The 17,358-nt window shown below is 40.9% G+C and overlaps 1 long non-coding RNA gene across 2 annotated transcripts in view; it reads right to left on the reverse strand.

The window, feature by feature from the left end:
- The window catches only part of LOC106701302 (uncharacterized), a 48,865-nt gene extending 36,440 nt beyond the window's left edge, over positions 1–12,425 (reverse strand). For both annotated transcript variants that reach the window (XR_011463177.1, XR_011463176.1), the window contains exons 1-2: positions 12,224–12,425; positions 12,037–12,110 (exon numbers count right to left, since the gene is read on the reverse strand). This is a non-coding gene — a long non-coding RNA (uncharacterized lncRNA). The remainder of the gene's footprint in view (positions 1–12,036; positions 12,111–12,223) is intronic.
- Between the last annotated feature and the right edge of the window lie 4,933 nt (positions 12,426–17,358).

Here is a 17,358-nt window from a genome sequence, read left to right on the forward strand (position 1 = left end):
TTTGACTGTGTGGATCACAATAAACTGTGGAAAATTCTCAAAGAGATGGGAATACCAGACCACCTGACCTGCCTCTTGAGAGAAACCTGTATGCAGGTCAGGAAGCAACAGTTAGAACTGGACATGGAACAACAGACTGGTTCCAAATAGGAAAAGGAGTACGTCAAGGCTGTATATCGTCACCCTGCTTATTTAACTTCTATGCAGAATACATCATGAGAAACGCTGGGCTGGAGGAAGCACAAGCTGGAATCAAGACTGCCCGGAGAAATATCAATAAGCTCAGATATGCAGATGACACCACCCTTATGGCAGAAAGTGAAGAAGAATTAAAGAGCCTCTTGATGAAAGTGAAAGAGGAGAGTGAAAAAGTTGGCTTAAAGCTCAACATTCAGAAAACTAAGATCATGGCATCCGGTGCCATCACTTCATGGGAAATAGATGGGGAAACAGTGGAAACAGTGTCAGACTTTATTTTTGGGGGCTCCAAAATCACTGCAGATGGTGATTGCAGCCATGAAATTAAAAGACACTTACTCCTTGGAAGGAAAGTTATGACCAACCTAGACAGCATATTAAAAGCAGAGACATTACTTTGCCAACAAAGGTCCATCTAGTCAAGGCTATGGTTCTTCTAGTGGTCATGTATGGATGTGAGAGTTGGACTATAAAGAAAGCTGAGCACCGAAGAATTGATGCTTTTAAACTGTGGTGTTGGAAAAGACTCTTGAGAGTCCCTTGGACTGCAAGGAGATCCAACCAGTCCATTCTAAAGGAGATCAGTCCTGGGTGTTCATTGGAAGGTTTGATGTTGAAGCTGAAACTCCAATACTTTGGCCACCTGATGCGAAGAGCTGACTCATTTGAAAAGACCCTGTTGCTGGGAAAGATTGAGGGCAGGAGGAGAAAGGGATGACAGAGGATGAGACAGTTGGATGGCATCACCAACTCAATGGACATGAGTTCAGGTAGGCTCTGGGAGTTGGTGTTGGACAGGGAGGCCTGGCGTGTTGTGGTTCATGGGGTCACAAAGAGTCAGACACGACTGAGCGACTGAACTGAACTGAACATCCATTTCTTGCAAAAAAAAAAAAACAACTTAGGGAACTAGGAGTAGAAGAGAGTTTCCTCAACTGCTAACAACACGCTTATTGGAGAAATACTCAGTACTTTCCCCCTAAGATCAGGAATAAGATAAGGATGTCTGCTCTTGTTGTTTCTAGTCAATACTATAACTCTAGCCAGGGTAATTGGTCAAGAAAAAATAAATACAAGGCAACCAGATGGGAAAATAAAAGTAAAACTACCTCTATTTGTAGATGACATGATCTTATACACAGAAACTCCTAAGGAATCCAGTAAAAAAAAAAAAAAAAAAACTATTTGAACTAATAAACAAGTTCAGAAATGTGACTAGATAGAAATCAATAAACAAATCAATTGTATTTTACACACTAGCACTAAACAATCAGCAAGTGAAAGTAAGAAAACAACCCCATTTATAATAGTAGCAAAAAGAATAAAATATCTAGGATAAGTTTAACAAAATAAGTGCAAGACTTGCACACTGAAAATACAAAACACTTTTGAAAGAAAGAAGGCATGGACTGGATGACTTAATATTGTTAAATGGCAATACTTCCCCAATTAATATACAGATTCAACACAATCTCTATAAAAATTTTAGCTGATTCTCTCCAGGAATTGACAAGATGATTCTAAAATTCATATGGAAATGCAAAGGACTTCACCAAAACAATCTTGAAAAAGAAGAACAAAGTTGGAGGACTCCCATTTCCTGATTTAAAAATTGACTACATAGCTAATTTAATCAAAACAGTGTGGTCTGGCATAGTGACAAACATGTAATTCAATGGAATAGAATTGAGAGTTCAAAAATTAACCTTTGCATTTATGATTTATGGGCAACTGATTTTTCCCAAGGTCGTCAAGACAATCCAATGAGGGAAAGAATACTCTTTTCAACAACAGGTGCTGGGACAACTAGATGTCCACAAGTAGAAGAACGACACTTGGACTCCTACCTCACAGCAAGCACAAAACTTAATTCAAAATGGATCACTGGCTTAAATTTAAGAGCTAAAACCATGCAATTCCTAGAAGAAAACAAAGGAATAAATCTTTGTGACCTTGGTTTAAGGAATGATTTCTTGTATACAACACAAAAAGCTCAAGTAAGAAAAGAAAAAACCAGATAAACTGAACTTCATCAAAATTAAAAGCTTTTGTCAATCAAAGGACACCACCAAGAAAGTGAAAAAATAGCCCACAGAATGGGAGGAAAGATTTGCAATTCATGTATCTGACAAGAGACATATTTAAAATATATAAAGAAGTCTTACAATCCAACAATAAAAAGATAAATCATCTAATTTTAAAAGGGCTAATGATTTAAGTAGACATTTCTCCAAAAACGATGTACAAATAGTCAATTTACAAATAGTCAATAAACACACGAAAAGATGTTCAACAGCATTAATTATTAGGGAAATGTAAATAAAAACCACAATGAGACACCACTTCATACTCATTGCTGCTAAGCTACTAAGTCGCTTCAGTCGTGTCCGACTCTGTGCAACCCCATAGACGGCAGCCCACCAGGCTCCCCCGTCCCTGGGATTCTCCAGGCAAGAACACTGGAGTGGGTTGCCATTTCCTTCTCCAATGCATGAAAGTGAAAAGTGAAAGTAAAGTCGCTCAGTCGTGTCCGACTCTTAGCGACCATGGACTGCAGCCTACCAGGCTCCTCCATCCATGGGATTTTCCAGGCAAGAGTACTGGAGTGGGGTGCCATTGCCTTCTCCATCATACTCATTAGGATGGCTATAATAAAAAAGACAGACAATAAAATAAAAAGTGTTGAGGATATGAAGAAATTGAACCCTTAAACCCTTAAACATTGCCTCAAGGCATGTAGGATCTTAGTTTCCTGACCAGGGACAGGACTCATGCCCCTTTCAGTGGAATAACAGCGTTTTGACCACTGGACTACCAGGGAAGTCTAGTGCAGCCACTTTTGTGAACAGTTTTGACAGTCTCTCAAAAAGTTAAACACAGAGCTGCCATATGACCAAGCAGTCCCACTCCTGGGCATCTACCCGAGAAAAGAAAACATATTCTAAGTGAAAGAAGCCACTCACAAGGGCCAATATACTGTATGATCCCATTTATATGAGATGTCTAGACGAGACAAATCAATAGAAACAGAAAGTAGATTAGTGGCTGCCTAGGGTTGGGGGGAGGGGGAGTCGTGGGGAGTAACTGCTAATGAGTATGAAGCTTCTTTTTGGAGGGAATAAAAATGTTCTAAAATTGATTGCGGTGATGGCTAAACAATGCTGTGAATATACTAAAGACCACCGAATAGTACCCTTTAAAAGGGTGAGTTTTATGGTATGTGAAATATATCTCAATAAAGCTGTAACAAAGAGATGGAAGCAATAACAGGATGTCTGTGTGCTAGTGGGAATAATCTTGTAGAGAGGGGGAAATTGAGGCAGGAGAGAGGGAGAAATTGCTGAAGCAATATCCTCATGTAGGTAAGAGGATAGGATCTAGTGTCAAACTGGAAGAACAGGATTTTGATGACAGTATGGACAATTTTTCCATAATAACAAAAACAAGGCAGAGTATGTGAGTACAGAAGCTGTTTGGTATTTGGCTGTAGTAATGGGAATCTGTGGAGGTTTTCTTCTGATGGTTTAAAATTTTCAATCAAGTGGGCAGCCTGAGCCTAGGATGGGAGAGGAGGTGTTGGAGATTTGAGGAGAGAGAAGGCATGAAATAGTCATCTAGAAGGGTAGGACAGTGAATGGTCTAGGGAAGTACAGTGGAGCTGGCAGAGTTGGATTTAAGCAGGGCTGGTGTTTTGCCTGATAAGTATGCTATAGTGACAGGCAGCAAGGAAAGTGACAATGTATGCAAGGGGATGATTATTTTGATGGACCACAGAATCTAAGCTGATTAAAGGAAGGACATGGGAACCCGGAGAAAGTAAAGAGCAGAGAAAACGTTCAATCCCAGTGGCATTGAAGGGCTGTTGGAACTGGGGTGCCGGAAGGAGTGAGCTAGAACGATAATTACTGGTTGGAGAGCAGGATACCTGAAACAGATTATGGAGGTGATGCAGTCACAGGTAACTGATAAGACGGGGAAGACTATCAGGGTGCACGCCTGAGGTGTGGCTGAAGGCAAGAATACCATAGAAAAACAGACTACAGAACTGAGACAAGAACATTGGAAGGGTCATCTGTGAGGATATTAAAGTCACCAAGAAGTAGGACTGGAGTAGTGTTACAGACAGTAACAGTGTAGCTAAATTTTTCTAGGAATGGGGCATGAGGCATGAGGCAGATACGTGTGTATGTCTGTACCTGACTATAACAGACAGACAGGTGATGGTATAGTTTGATGACCTGAGATTTAAAACAAAGTGGTTGATACTCATATAATCTTAATGTAACTCTCCATAAATTACTCATTAATTACAAAGGAAAAAAAGAGTACAATGGAGAAACCTGGAGACATCAACTTTAACAAAGTCAATGTGAACAAAACCAGTATTGATAAACTGACATCATGTGCCTCCTGATACAAAGCACTGAAGGCACATCTCTTCTGTGGCATCCTTGCCAAAATTATATATAATCACAAGGAAATATCAGACAAACCCAAATTTTATAAAATCACTGCCTAGGACTCTCCAAAAGTATCAAAGGCATGAAAGACCAAGAAAGACTAAAGAACTGTACCAGATTAAAAGTGTCTAAGGAGAGAGTACCATTCAAGATGGAGAAGTAGAAGGATGTGCGCTCATTTTCTCCTGAGAGCACCAAAATCACAACTAGTTGTGATTTTGTTGAACAAACATCGATAGGAGGATGCTTGCTGTTGTTTAGTCAGTCACTAAGTCATATCCTACTTTTTGCGACCCCATGGACTATAGTCCACTAGGCTCGTCTGTCCATAGGATTTCCCAGGCAAGAATACTAGAGTGGGTTTCTATTTACTTCTCCAGGGGATCTTCTTGACCCAGGGATTGAACTTGGGTCTCCTGCATTGCAGGCAGATTCTTTACCACTGAGCCACCAGGGAAACCCAAGAAGGATTCTGGAACACACCAAAAAAGTTACCCCATTTCCAAAGACAAAGGAGAAGCTGCAACAAGACAGTAGGAGGGTTGCAATCATGATAAAATCAAAGCCCACATCTATTTCTCCCACAAACTAGAGAAAAATAATACCAAAGATGTTCTCCCACTGTTGTGGAGGTTTTGAGCCACAGGTCAGACTTCCCAGCCTGGGGAGCCAGCATAGGAACTAGGAATCTCCAGGGAATCTGACTTTTAAGGCCAGCAGGATTTGATTATAAGACTTCCACAGGACTGGGAGAAACAGAGACTCCACTCTTGGAGGGCAAAAACAAAATCTTGCGTGTACCAGGACCCACAAGAAGAAAAGCAGTGACCCCACAGGAAACTGAACCAGACCTACCTGCTCGTATGGGAGGGTCTCCTGCAGAGGCATGGGTCAGCAGTGGCTCATCACAGAGATGCGGGCCCTGGCAGCAGTAGTCCTGCACCTTGGCCTAGACCCATGGAGCTTGTAGACTCCAGGGCTGGGTTACCTCAAGCCAAACAACTAACAGGGAGGAAGCGTAGCCCCACCCATCAGTAGACAACTGGATTAAAGTTTTACTGAGCATGGCCCTGCCCACCAGAGCAAGATTCAGGTTTTCCCACTGCCAGTCCCTCCCATCAGGAAGCTTATACAAGCCTCTTAGCCTTATCCACCAGAAGGCAGACAGAAGAAGCAAGAACTATAATCCCACAGCTGCTGGAACGAAACCAACCACATCACAGAAAGTTAATCAGGATGAAAAAGCAGAAATTTATGTCAAAGGGATGAGATAAAACCCCAGAAAAACTAAATGAATTGGAGATAGGCACCTTCCAGATAAAGAATTCAGAATAATGATGGAAAAGATGCAAGAAATGTTTACCAAAGATCTACAGGAACTAAAGAACAAACACAGATGAATAATACACTAGAAGGAATCAAGAGCAGAATAACTGAGGCAGAAGAATGGATAAATGACCTGGAGGACAAAATACTGGAAGTCATGGCCACAGAACACAATCTAGAAAAAAGAAGGAAAAGAAATGAAGACAGCCTAAGAGACCTCCAGGACAACATTAAATACACCAACATTCTCATTATAGGGGTCCAGAAGGAAAAGAAAGAAAGGATCTGGGAAAATATTTGAAGAGATAATAGCTGAAAATGTCCCTAACACGGGAAAGGAAATAGTCAACCAAGTCCAGGAAGCACAGAGTCCCAAGCAGGATAAACCCAAGGAGGAAAACACCGAGACACACAATAAACGGACAAAAATTAAAGACAAAGATAAAATTTTAAAAGCAACAAGGGAAAAAGAATAAATAACATAAAAGGGAACTCTCAAGGTTATCAGCTGATTTCTCAACAGAAACTCTACCAGCCAGAATGGAATGGCATGATATATTTAAAGTGATAAAAGGGAAGAAACTACAACCAAGAACACTCTACCCGCAAGACTCTTTGTTCAGATTTAATGGAGAAATTAAATGCTTTCCAGATAAGTAAAAGTTAAGAGAATCCAGCACCACCAAACCAGCTTTATAACACACGCTAAAGGAACTTCTCCAGGCAGGAAACACAAGAGTAGGAAAAGACCCACAAAAAACAAACTCAAAACAATTATGAAAATGGTAAAAAAAAAAAAAAAAAAAAAAAGAAAATGGTAATAGGATCATACATATCAACAATTTCCTTAAATGTAAATGGATTAAATGCACCAAACAAAAAAAAAAAGAAGAAAAGAATAAATGCACCAAACAAAAGACACAGGCTGGCTGGGTGGATGAAAACACATGTGCACATATGCACTTCCACTTACCACATCCTTCTACTTAATCCCCCAAATTGTATGTGATATTTTATATTGTTAGGTTTATCATGTTCCCATTATGGCTAGCAATTGTAATTATCTTTTACTTTTTGTCCATTGATTGTGAAAACTGATAAACATCTTTTACTATTGTGATTATATAACTATTATTCATTTATAAAACATTCATTTATAAAACATTCATAAAACCATTGTATCATGAAAGTGAAGTCACTTAGTTGTGTCCGACTGTTTGCGACCCCATGGACTGTAGCCTATCAGGCTCCTCCGTCCATGGGATTTTCCAGGCAAAAGTGCTGGAGTGGATTGCCATTTCCTTCTCCAGGGGATCTTCCCGACCCAGGAATCGAACCCAGGTCTCCCGCATTGCAGGCAGACGCTTTACCGTCTGAGCCACCAGGGAAGCTGTAACTATTATTCATTCAAAACCATTGTATCATGATTGGTCAACAGAAATAATAGAATTCTATATCATAAAACTACCATTTAATAGAAAAACCTGCAATCAATTTTTAAAATCCAAATGCATATCAGAATTATCCTGGAATTGTATGAAAAACACAAATGCTGAGGTTTTGCTTTTTTCTCCAAAGCTTAACTCCAGATGTGTTTCTAATAAGCAAACATGTTTACAAACTATTGGACTATATGATGATCTTTACTTTTATCTAGCTTGTTTCACTTTTTCTATTTCATATCCAGTGCTCGTATTTCACTTAGTTTGTTTTTCCAGTTTCTCAGTCTCGTTTTTTGTTGTTCTTTCTCAAGCCTTTATAAGTGTAGAAAAGCTTTTGTATATAGTATGTATAATACAATGTAGTATGTGTAATATATATATTTTAGAAAACTTACAACTTTTTGCATAGCCAAAGAAATCATGACATTTTGATTCCACTTGTTTGACTAAGTATGAATAGAATGCTAGATTTTTAATTTATATTCACTCAAAACTTTGATATTGTTCCATTTATTCTGGCATCTAGTATTACTGCTAAAAGTCTAGAAAGCTTATTACCTTAGTGATTTTTTTTTAAAAAAAAGTTGAATGAGGCCTGAAATTTCTAATCCAATTCTGAGAATATAAAAAAATACTATGTTGTAAAAAAAAAATCCAGTAAATTAACATATGATACAGTATTATAGATTTTATTCAAATTTCACAAAATTTTATGTTAGTGTCCATTATTTGTTTTCATACCTTAGTCAAGATTCTATATAGTATTTAGTTGCATTGAGCAGCTTCAGCTGCATACAACAAATTCTGATAAATTCTCTTTTCATTTTTATTTTTATATTTTCTAATTTTTCTTGTTATGGCTTATTAGATACACTCATAATTTAAAAGTAGACATTTAATTTCCAAATATATGTTTTTTTAAAGAATCTTTGATATTAGCTTCTCATTTAAATACTTTCTTCTCTGCAATCACCCTCTGTTTTTTCAGTGTTTTAACTTTACTGAGGTTTCCAACAGCTAAGTCAAAGGTCTCTCTTGGTAAATGTCACATTGCACTTGAAAATATGTGGGTTGAAAATATGTGGGTTATTTTTGAATATCTTTTGATATTGATTTCTAACATAATTCCACAGTGATAAGAGAACAGACTTTACATGATTTCAATACTTTCAGACCATGAAGTTTTTGCACCTTGTTTTCTGTCCCTGGATATGTTCCAGTGTCACTCAGTTGGTAAAGAATCTGCCTGCAATGCAGGAGACCCAGGTTCAATCCCCAGGTTGTATATGTTCCAGTGTCTCCTGGTTTAGTCTATGGGAACTTGAGTAGAATTTGTATCCTGCTGTTGTGTGAAAATTGTATAAATCTTAATTATGTTGAATTGGTTCATAGTACTTTTCAGGTCTACTATATCCTTATACTTTTCTGTTTATTCATTCCATTAATTTTTGAGAGTTTGATATTGAAACTCCAACTAAAAATATTAATTTATCTACTTAAAGTAATTGTACTTACTATATAGTGGAACTATATGTAAATTTGCTCTGTATTTTTCAAGTCTCCTGTAAATGTGTTATCATACTTTCATAATTTAAAAAAGAAAAAAGTACATAATGATGTATTATTGGAGATAACCTAAATAAGTACATGTTTGATTGAAGAAATAATTGCATTGACACATGCTATATAATAAAAATTTTCATGTATTCTCATGGACAAACTATATTCATAGAAATGTGCAATATATATGTTGGGCTTTCCTTCTCTACAGGTTTGTAAACTGAAATTTTAAAAAAATGTATAGTTGATTTACAATATTGTGTTAGTTTAAGGTGTATAGCATAGGGATTCGATTTTCTGTTTTTGTTTTATGTATTTTTTTTTTTTTGCAAATTATATTCCGCTATAGGTTATGAGAAGATATTGGGTATAATCCCATGTTATACAATAAATTTTTGTTGCTTATCTAAAAAAAAGTGCCTAAGGTGATATGACAGCTAAACACAATGTGGAATCCTGAATCTGACCCTAGAATAGAAAAATTATAGTAGTGGAAAAAATGATGAAATTCAAATAGGTTCTATACTTTCATTAAGAGTATTGTACCATTGTTCATTTCCTAATTTTGATAATTGAAATGTAGTTATATAATTTCTTAACATTTGGGGAATCTAAGTGAAGGATATATGGGGATTCTTTGTATTGTTTTTATAACTTTTAAAAAGTCTGAAATTATTTAAAAATAAGAAGGTTTTAATTCTAAAAAAAATAGAATGCTTAAGGAGGAGGGAGAAAAAATGTCTGGAAAGGACATATAGAGTGAGGACACCTACTCTCATGTCCTAATCTCCTGGCAAGAGGGGTATGAGGGTGCTGCTGGGGGAACAGAGTGCTCAGGGAAAAGCCAAATTTCTGTTCAAGTAGTTGTTCTCAGTGAGGGACTGAACAGACAGGCAAGGGGTGTTTTGGGAGCATTTTTGACTGTCACAATAATTGGAGATTACTTGTGACATTCAGTGGGCACTGACCAGGATGCTCAGCATTCTGCAATGCACAAAACAGCTCCACATGGCTAACAATCATAACGCATCCCATACAACTTTAGAATGTTCCATCAGACAATCACATAGGTGAAAAACCTGTTCGTTCATTCATTCATTCAATAAACATTTATTGAGAGACTACTATGTCCAAGCATTGTTTCAGGTAATAGGGATACATCAGGACACAAAACAAACCAACCATGTCTGCCCTTCTGGAGTTTACAATTGAGTGGGAGAGTCAGACAATAAACAACAAACATAATAAAGATGTAAATTATGTTATGTAAGAGGGTGAGAAGCACTATGGAAAAAACAGAGCAGGGTACATGCTAGGGGAGTGCTAAAATTTTAAATATGAAGGTCAGGGTAGGCCTCATTGAGAAAGTGACATCTGAGTAGAGGCCTGAAGGAGGTGAGGGCATGAGCTTTGTGGATATTGGAGGGGGGCGCATTCTAAGTACAAGGGATGGCCCAGTTCAACCTCCTGAGGTGGATGTGTGCCTAATATGTTCAAGTAGCCCAGAGGAGGTCAGGATGGGTGAAAGAGAGGGAGTAAGTGGGGAGAGTCATAGGAGATAAGATCAGAGAGCTTGTGGGAGCCAGATCATGGATTTTAATATATAATGACTTTTCCAGTAATTCAACAACCATATAAATTGAGGGAAGATTGCACTTTGTTTTGTTTAGAACCTTATGAAGAACTACTCATCATCTAGGAAAATCACATCACCCTATCCATGGTTTCTGAGTCACAGTGTAGCTGTCACACTCCCAGGTACAAGGATTATATGTTCAAGACCACTCCATTATGTTCAAGACCACTCCATTATGTCTTCTGGTGGAATTATATCCCAGCCTTTACATATTGAAATATATATTTTAAAAGAAAAAAAGATAACGAAATATATATTGCTTTATTATACATTATTTTTCCTTTACTTCTCCCTTATATCCAATTAGGACACTATATTGGTTTTGAGGGGAATTATGTGTGTAGACAGATTCTATTATCTATGCACTTCAGTTCAGAACAGTGAAGGAGATATTTCAAAATGTACATTATAAAAATGGAGTGCTATGTCCAAAAGGTATGCGAACCACTAAGGCAAGGCAAAAAAACCAACAGGACTATTCAGACACTAGGGTGAGAGTGAAGGGGATTTTGCTGATGACGGAAGGTGAGTTCCAGACACCTGGTCAACTCTGGGGCTGTAATGAGAAGACCCCTGGTCTCTGGTTTTCTTGTAGTAACCAACATGATACAGGATAGGAACCTGATTCACTTTTTCATCTAAGCTGCTCCCCACCCTACGGGGGTAGGTCTCACGTGTTTAACACAGTAGCTGGGGAACAAAGAGGGTTGTCTCCTCAATGAGGCCAGAAGCAGCCTAAGGCCAGGCTCCGTTTTTTTTACCCACAGAACAGACAAGTGCCCCAGACTAAGCTGATAGGCACTCTTAGGCCAAGCTCATTGCTATAAACAATGTACCTCTAACCTGCTTCGGGATGGGAAAGAGGCAGAAAGAGGAAAAGCAATAACAGAGAAAGAAACATTCACAAAGAAGAACCAATTGGGGTGGGGGGAGGGTCAGAGACAGGAAAAAATAAAGGCAAAGGCCAAGAGAGACTATATTCTTTTCAATCATAACAGTTATTATTTATTGACACTTTTCTAGGGGCCAGTAGCAGGGCAAAGTGAGGCACATGTATTGTCTCAGGAGAATATTAGACTCCCATTTGACAGATGAGAAAACTGAGGCCCAGCTGGATGGGGCTCGAGGTTTTACAGCTAGTTTTTACTGGCTGGATCAGGATTCAGCCTTGTAGGTCTGAGTGGTCTCCTATGTCTCAGAGAGGGAGCCAGACAGAAAGGTAAAGGCAGACAGAAAGGTGGGGATAGACACAGAGGAAGGGGGAGTGGAGTGGGCAGAGAGAGACGGAGACTTTCAGACAAGCAAGCAGACAATCACGTGAGCTGCAGACCTGCAAAGTACACCGTTTACCAAGAGACAGAAATGAGGGGAGCGCGGAGGGCGGGCATGGGGGTGGGCTCCGCAGGGTACTCACCTGGTTGCTGTCTGGGGCCGCAGGAGCACTCGCCTTCCTTTTGCTACCCGCACGATCCTCCGCAACCTGGTGACCTAGGGTTGAGAGGCCGCCGGGATAAAAGCTCGCCCAGGTCCAACCTCTCACGCGCTCCGGCTGGGCATCTTTCCCCCCGCGTCCCCTACCCCCAGTCTTTACAGAGTCTCACCGGGAACCTCGGGCCGTCGGTGCCGCCACTGCCTCGCGCAAGCAGATTCCAGGTGCCGGCAACTGGATCTCGCGAATGCACCGGATGCGTCCCTCCCGCCTGCCAGAGCGCTAGGGGTGGTCTCAGGCCGCCACTGCTACCGACGGCTCCAGGATCCTATTGGAGGAGTGCCGTCCTGTCTTCCCTGGGATTGGCTGGAGGTGGAAACACTTTATTTTTACCGCCCCCCACCCCCAGCTAGGATCCAAGCCCAAGAAAACCCGCCCCTCTGGGGGTCTTTGATTGGTTTATGAGACAAGCCCATTCTTTAATAGGATTGGCCAGGAGTACGATCGTCATCGCTCTTTGCCAGTCGGTTCGACACATCTTTGGGCGGTTGGTTGGGAGCACGCAGGCGCGAAGCCCAAAGTGAGGCCTGGCGCGAGTCACTGGAAATCTGAGATACGCAGCTTCTTGACGTTTTATTCTCCGTAAACCACCGCTCCGCTAACCTGCAGGCATTTCTGAGCCAGGTTTTTCTCGCTCAAAGTGAAAGTAGTTCCCAGTTTTATCCCTGGAGGATAAGGTGATTATAGGCGTCTGGCCAGTCATCCACCAGCCCCCGCTACTTGCTGATTAAGACATTGGTCAAGAGACAACCTCATTCAGAGCCTCAGCTTAACCATCTGTGAAATGGGAAGATAATTTTTAAAATCTTACCTGAAAATGCCATCCATTCAATAGGCGATTCAATGAGAGAACATAAATTAGTTGCCTGGAGCATAAATAATTAAGGTCTCCCGTCCCAATTCTTGCCTTTGCCGTTGTTTCAGATTTAGGGAACTTTGGCTCACAGAGGCAAACTGATTGACTTAAGGTCACACAGCAGTACGACCCAGAGTAAAACCCCCGGCTTCTGTCCTCCAGACGAAAAGGGTTTAAGAAGGAAGGAGATACAGGAAGGCCCTTCCTATTATTAGGGTTTCTTAATTTGGGTTCACAAACCTCACTCCAGTCCAGCTGGGACAGGGTTTAGAGTGGTTCCTAAATTTGGATGGGGGAAAAATTTTTTTTTCCACTCTCCTGTAATTGAAATTTAGCATCTTTTCAGCAAAGAATGTAACTCACCATAGTAGTAATAGTACCTGTGACTCCATCACTAATAGAAATCACAGAGATTTTCATGTCATATTATACATGTTGCACATTTCTTGAAGTATATAATCTCATCTCTATCTCAAAAGCATATTTGTCATTAGACTGTCCATTAGATCTTGTGATTGAATGGGTTAATGAGCAAAAACACATATTTGTTTTTCCATATTTTAATAACAATATTTAAATATACTCAATATTTTATGGCTCTAATTATTTTATTTTATGCATTCAAAAGATATTGTTTTCTGAGAAAAGATGCATAGGCTTCACCAGATCACCAAGCAGATCCATAGCACCCAAAAATGGTTATGAACACTTGTTTCAACTTTGTGCTCCAGGGGGACAAAAACTTGGTCTATTCATGTTCCCTTGCTGTATTCTTATCACTGAGTTTCTATCAGGCACACAGCATGTGCTCAATAAATGTTTATGGAATGAAAAATAGGATGCTTCCCTAACCATCCTCCACATTCCCAACCACAGGAGCCACTGATGGCCTTTTTGGTCACCAAAGAAGGAGGGATCTAGTTTCCTGAATTTAGTTTTGTCCCTGCCAATCTACTTTTAGTCACAGAAGTGGGTGGCACTTTAAAGGTCTGGTCCTAGGAAGTCCTGGGAACCTCACCCTCAGGAAGTTGCTCCAGGCTTCAGGGGAGTAGGGTGAGTTGTGATGGATATAAAGACAAGTAGCTTCAGCATGGGAACAAGCACTGGGGCACATTGGATCTACAGTTCCTCACTCTCCTCCTGGTTTCTGTTTGGGGTCCCAGCAGATGGACCTGTCTTCATTGGTCTTCAGCAAAGACTATATTCTGGAGTTGGATGTGACCTTAAGGGCTTCTAGAACAGTCCTCCCTTTTGGAGGACCAGACTGGGCAGAACTGAAGCCACACCACACACTGAGGAGTGAGGGCATAGGGAAAAGATGTCACCCTAGACAAAGAACATTTTCTTCTCCCATGCCTCAGTCCAGGACATGAGCATCCTGGCCAAGTATATTAGAATTAATATACTAATATATTAATAATTAATAGTATATTAATAGAATTAATATATTATAGTAATACTAATATACTACAGTATATTAATATACTATTAGAATTAATATACTAATTAACATAATTAGGACCAATAATTGGGTCCTAACAGTGTCTCTGAAGTCAGAGGCCGTTTCTGACAGGGTGAGTAAAGAGGAGCCAGGATGAGAGGCTAGGAATTTAATTTGGCAAACTTCAGAGGTTTGCTTTAAGACTAGACTCCATTTGGGATCTTAGGCTGGTTGCTTCTCCTGGGCTGATCCCCCAGCACAATTAGTCTGTCTGTAGATGGGAAAACTGAGACCCTCTAGAGAGGGTGAGGGAGTCACATTGTGTGCCAGAGTAGACTCAGGCAAGGATACCCAGGCTATCTTTCTCCAGGTCCTTTGCCCCTGCTGCTTTCCCCTCCCCTCCACTTCATCACATGCTCATTAGGACTGACTCCAGATACTGCACATAGGTGTTTCTTTCCTTTGCCCAAGATGCCTTGACTCAGCATCCTGTATTCTCAGCTTTGGCCCTGGGGCAAGATGTTCCCCTTTCTGGGCCAGAGTCTCCTCTACCCACTTCTGATAGTGTGGTCCCAGGTTAGAACCAGAGGCATCCAAGCTTCCATGCTTTCCCCAAAACATTTATCACAATCTGGAGTATATCCAAGATCTAGTATTCTAACCATTTCACAGGAGGTCCCACAGCAACCTGGCAGTCATCTCTGACTTCTCTCAATCCCTCTTTTTCTATACTTAGAGCCTGTTGATTCTAGCATCTTAAAAGCACTCATAGAATACACACATTTTTTGTGCAGGAGAATTCCAATTAATTTATGTAGATACTTCCCCATCAAGAAGTTGGAGGATAACTCCCCACTCCCTAAGCACGGGCTATGCTTAGTGGCTTCCTTCCAGAGAATACAGTATGGAAGGTGGGGGAATGGAATGACTTTACAGTGGAAAAACCTGACATACACTACCTCAGCCAGGTGGTCAAGTTAACATCAACAGTGATAACACATATTGATAGCATGTACCTTTGATATGATACAAAGAGACTGGTACTTTATTTCTATGATCCTCCTTTCCCAAACCCATAACTCCTGTCTAATCATGAGGAAAATACTAGACAAATCCCAATTGAGGGACATCCTGCAAAATACCTGACTAGTATTCCTCAAATGTTGATGACTCCAAGTCATCAAAAATGAGAAAAATCTGAGAAACTGTCACAGCCAAGAGGAGCCTATGGAGACATGATGACTAAATGTAATGTGTCCTAGATGGCATCCTGGAACAGAAAAAGAAAATTTAGTGAAAACTAAGGAAATATGGACTTTTGTTAATAATGTTTTGATATTTGTTCATTAATTGTGACAGACATATCGTACAAATGTAAGATGTTAACAATAGGGGGAACTGGTAAGGTATACTGGTAGGGTATAGGGACACTCTCTGTATTATCTTTGCAATGATTTTGTAAATCTAAAACTTCCAAAAGATAATATTTTAAAAATCTCCCGTATCCTTCCCCATCACGCCATTCTCACCTTAGGTATAGCATCAACTTCCTCACTGCTCTCCCTCCCTCAAATCAATGCTCCTGCTAGCCAGCAGAGGGCATGATGTAAAACACAAATCAAACCTTCTGAAGCCTTCCCCAAAATAAGAGCTGCTGTTGCTGCTAAGTCACTTCAGTAGTGTCCAACTCTGTGTGACCCCATAGACGGCAGCCACCAGGCTCCCCCGTCCCTGGGATTCTCCAGGCAAGAATACTGGAGTGGATTTCCATTTCCTTCTCCAACGCATGAAAGTGAAAAGTTAAAGTGAAGTCTCTCAGTCGTGTCCGACTCTTAGCGACCCCATGGACTGCAGCCTACTAGGCTCCTCCCATCCATGGGATTTTCCAGACAAAGTACTGGAGTGGGGTGCCTTAAGTTCGGGAGGTATATGGCAGAAGACATACCCAGATGTCTGGGATCTCTGCGTAAGTTATTATGATTCATAAAGAATCTGGGAGGTTTCTGTGGTGTTCGTGGGAATAAATTTTCTGTATCCAAAACGTAAAGCCATTGGGCCTTTCCTTAGATATCTCCCAGATAAAGCCTGTCTTTCAGACGTCCGACTCCTGACCGTTCCCGCCCTGCCCCCACTGCTGCTGCTGTTAAGTCGCATCAGTTATGTCCGACTCTGCGCGACCCCAGAGACGGCAGCCCACAAGGCTCCCCCGTCTCTGGGATTCTCCAGGCAAGAACATAGCTACATAGTAATTTTCCTTTTCTCTTCCTTTGAAAAGTAGTTAAAGTGTTAGTCGCTCAGTCGTGTCCGACCTTTTCCGACTCCATGGACTGTAGCCCGCCAGGCTCCTCTGTCCATGGAATTCTCCAAGTAAGAATATTGGAGTGGGTAGCCATTCCCTTCTCCAGGGGATCTTCCCCACCCAGGGATCCAACCTGGTCTCCCGCATAGCAGGCAGATTTTTTACCGACTGAGCCACCAGAAAGCCCTGCTTTTCTCTCTATGCAAACTCCCCAGCCAGGGCTCTCTTTTCTTGCCTTCTCTCCCAGGTACAGCCCCAGAGATCATGCACCTTCTTCCTGAGAGAGCACTTATGCATTACTGGATTAAATCCTAACTGATATCATTTTTATTTCACTACATGCGAATGAAAAAAATGGATTCCTCTAGATCCCCCTCTCCCAGCTCATACTAGGCCCGAGGAAAGGTTTGACGCACGATAAATAAAAAGATCACTGAATAAAATGTTCCAGAGCGCAGGGCGTTTCTGTGCGCATGCGCGGAGGGGAAGGCGTGGGACGCTGTTAGCTACCTGCCTGGGTCTACTGCGGCCTCCGGGAGAGGGAGGGGCTCCCTCAGCCTCGCCCTGCCATTGGTCAGGATGGTCCGCATTGACCTGACGCAACATCTCTGCGGTTGGGAGGAGCTCGCCCCTAGCCAGGCACCCCCACCC

The sequence above is a fragment of the Bos mutus genome, chromosome X (assembly GCF_027580195.1).
Source record: "Bos mutus isolate GX-2022 chromosome X, NWIPB_WYAK_1.1, whole genome shotgun sequence".
Lineage (NCBI taxonomy): Eukaryota > Metazoa > Chordata > Mammalia > Artiodactyla > Bovidae > Bos > Bos mutus.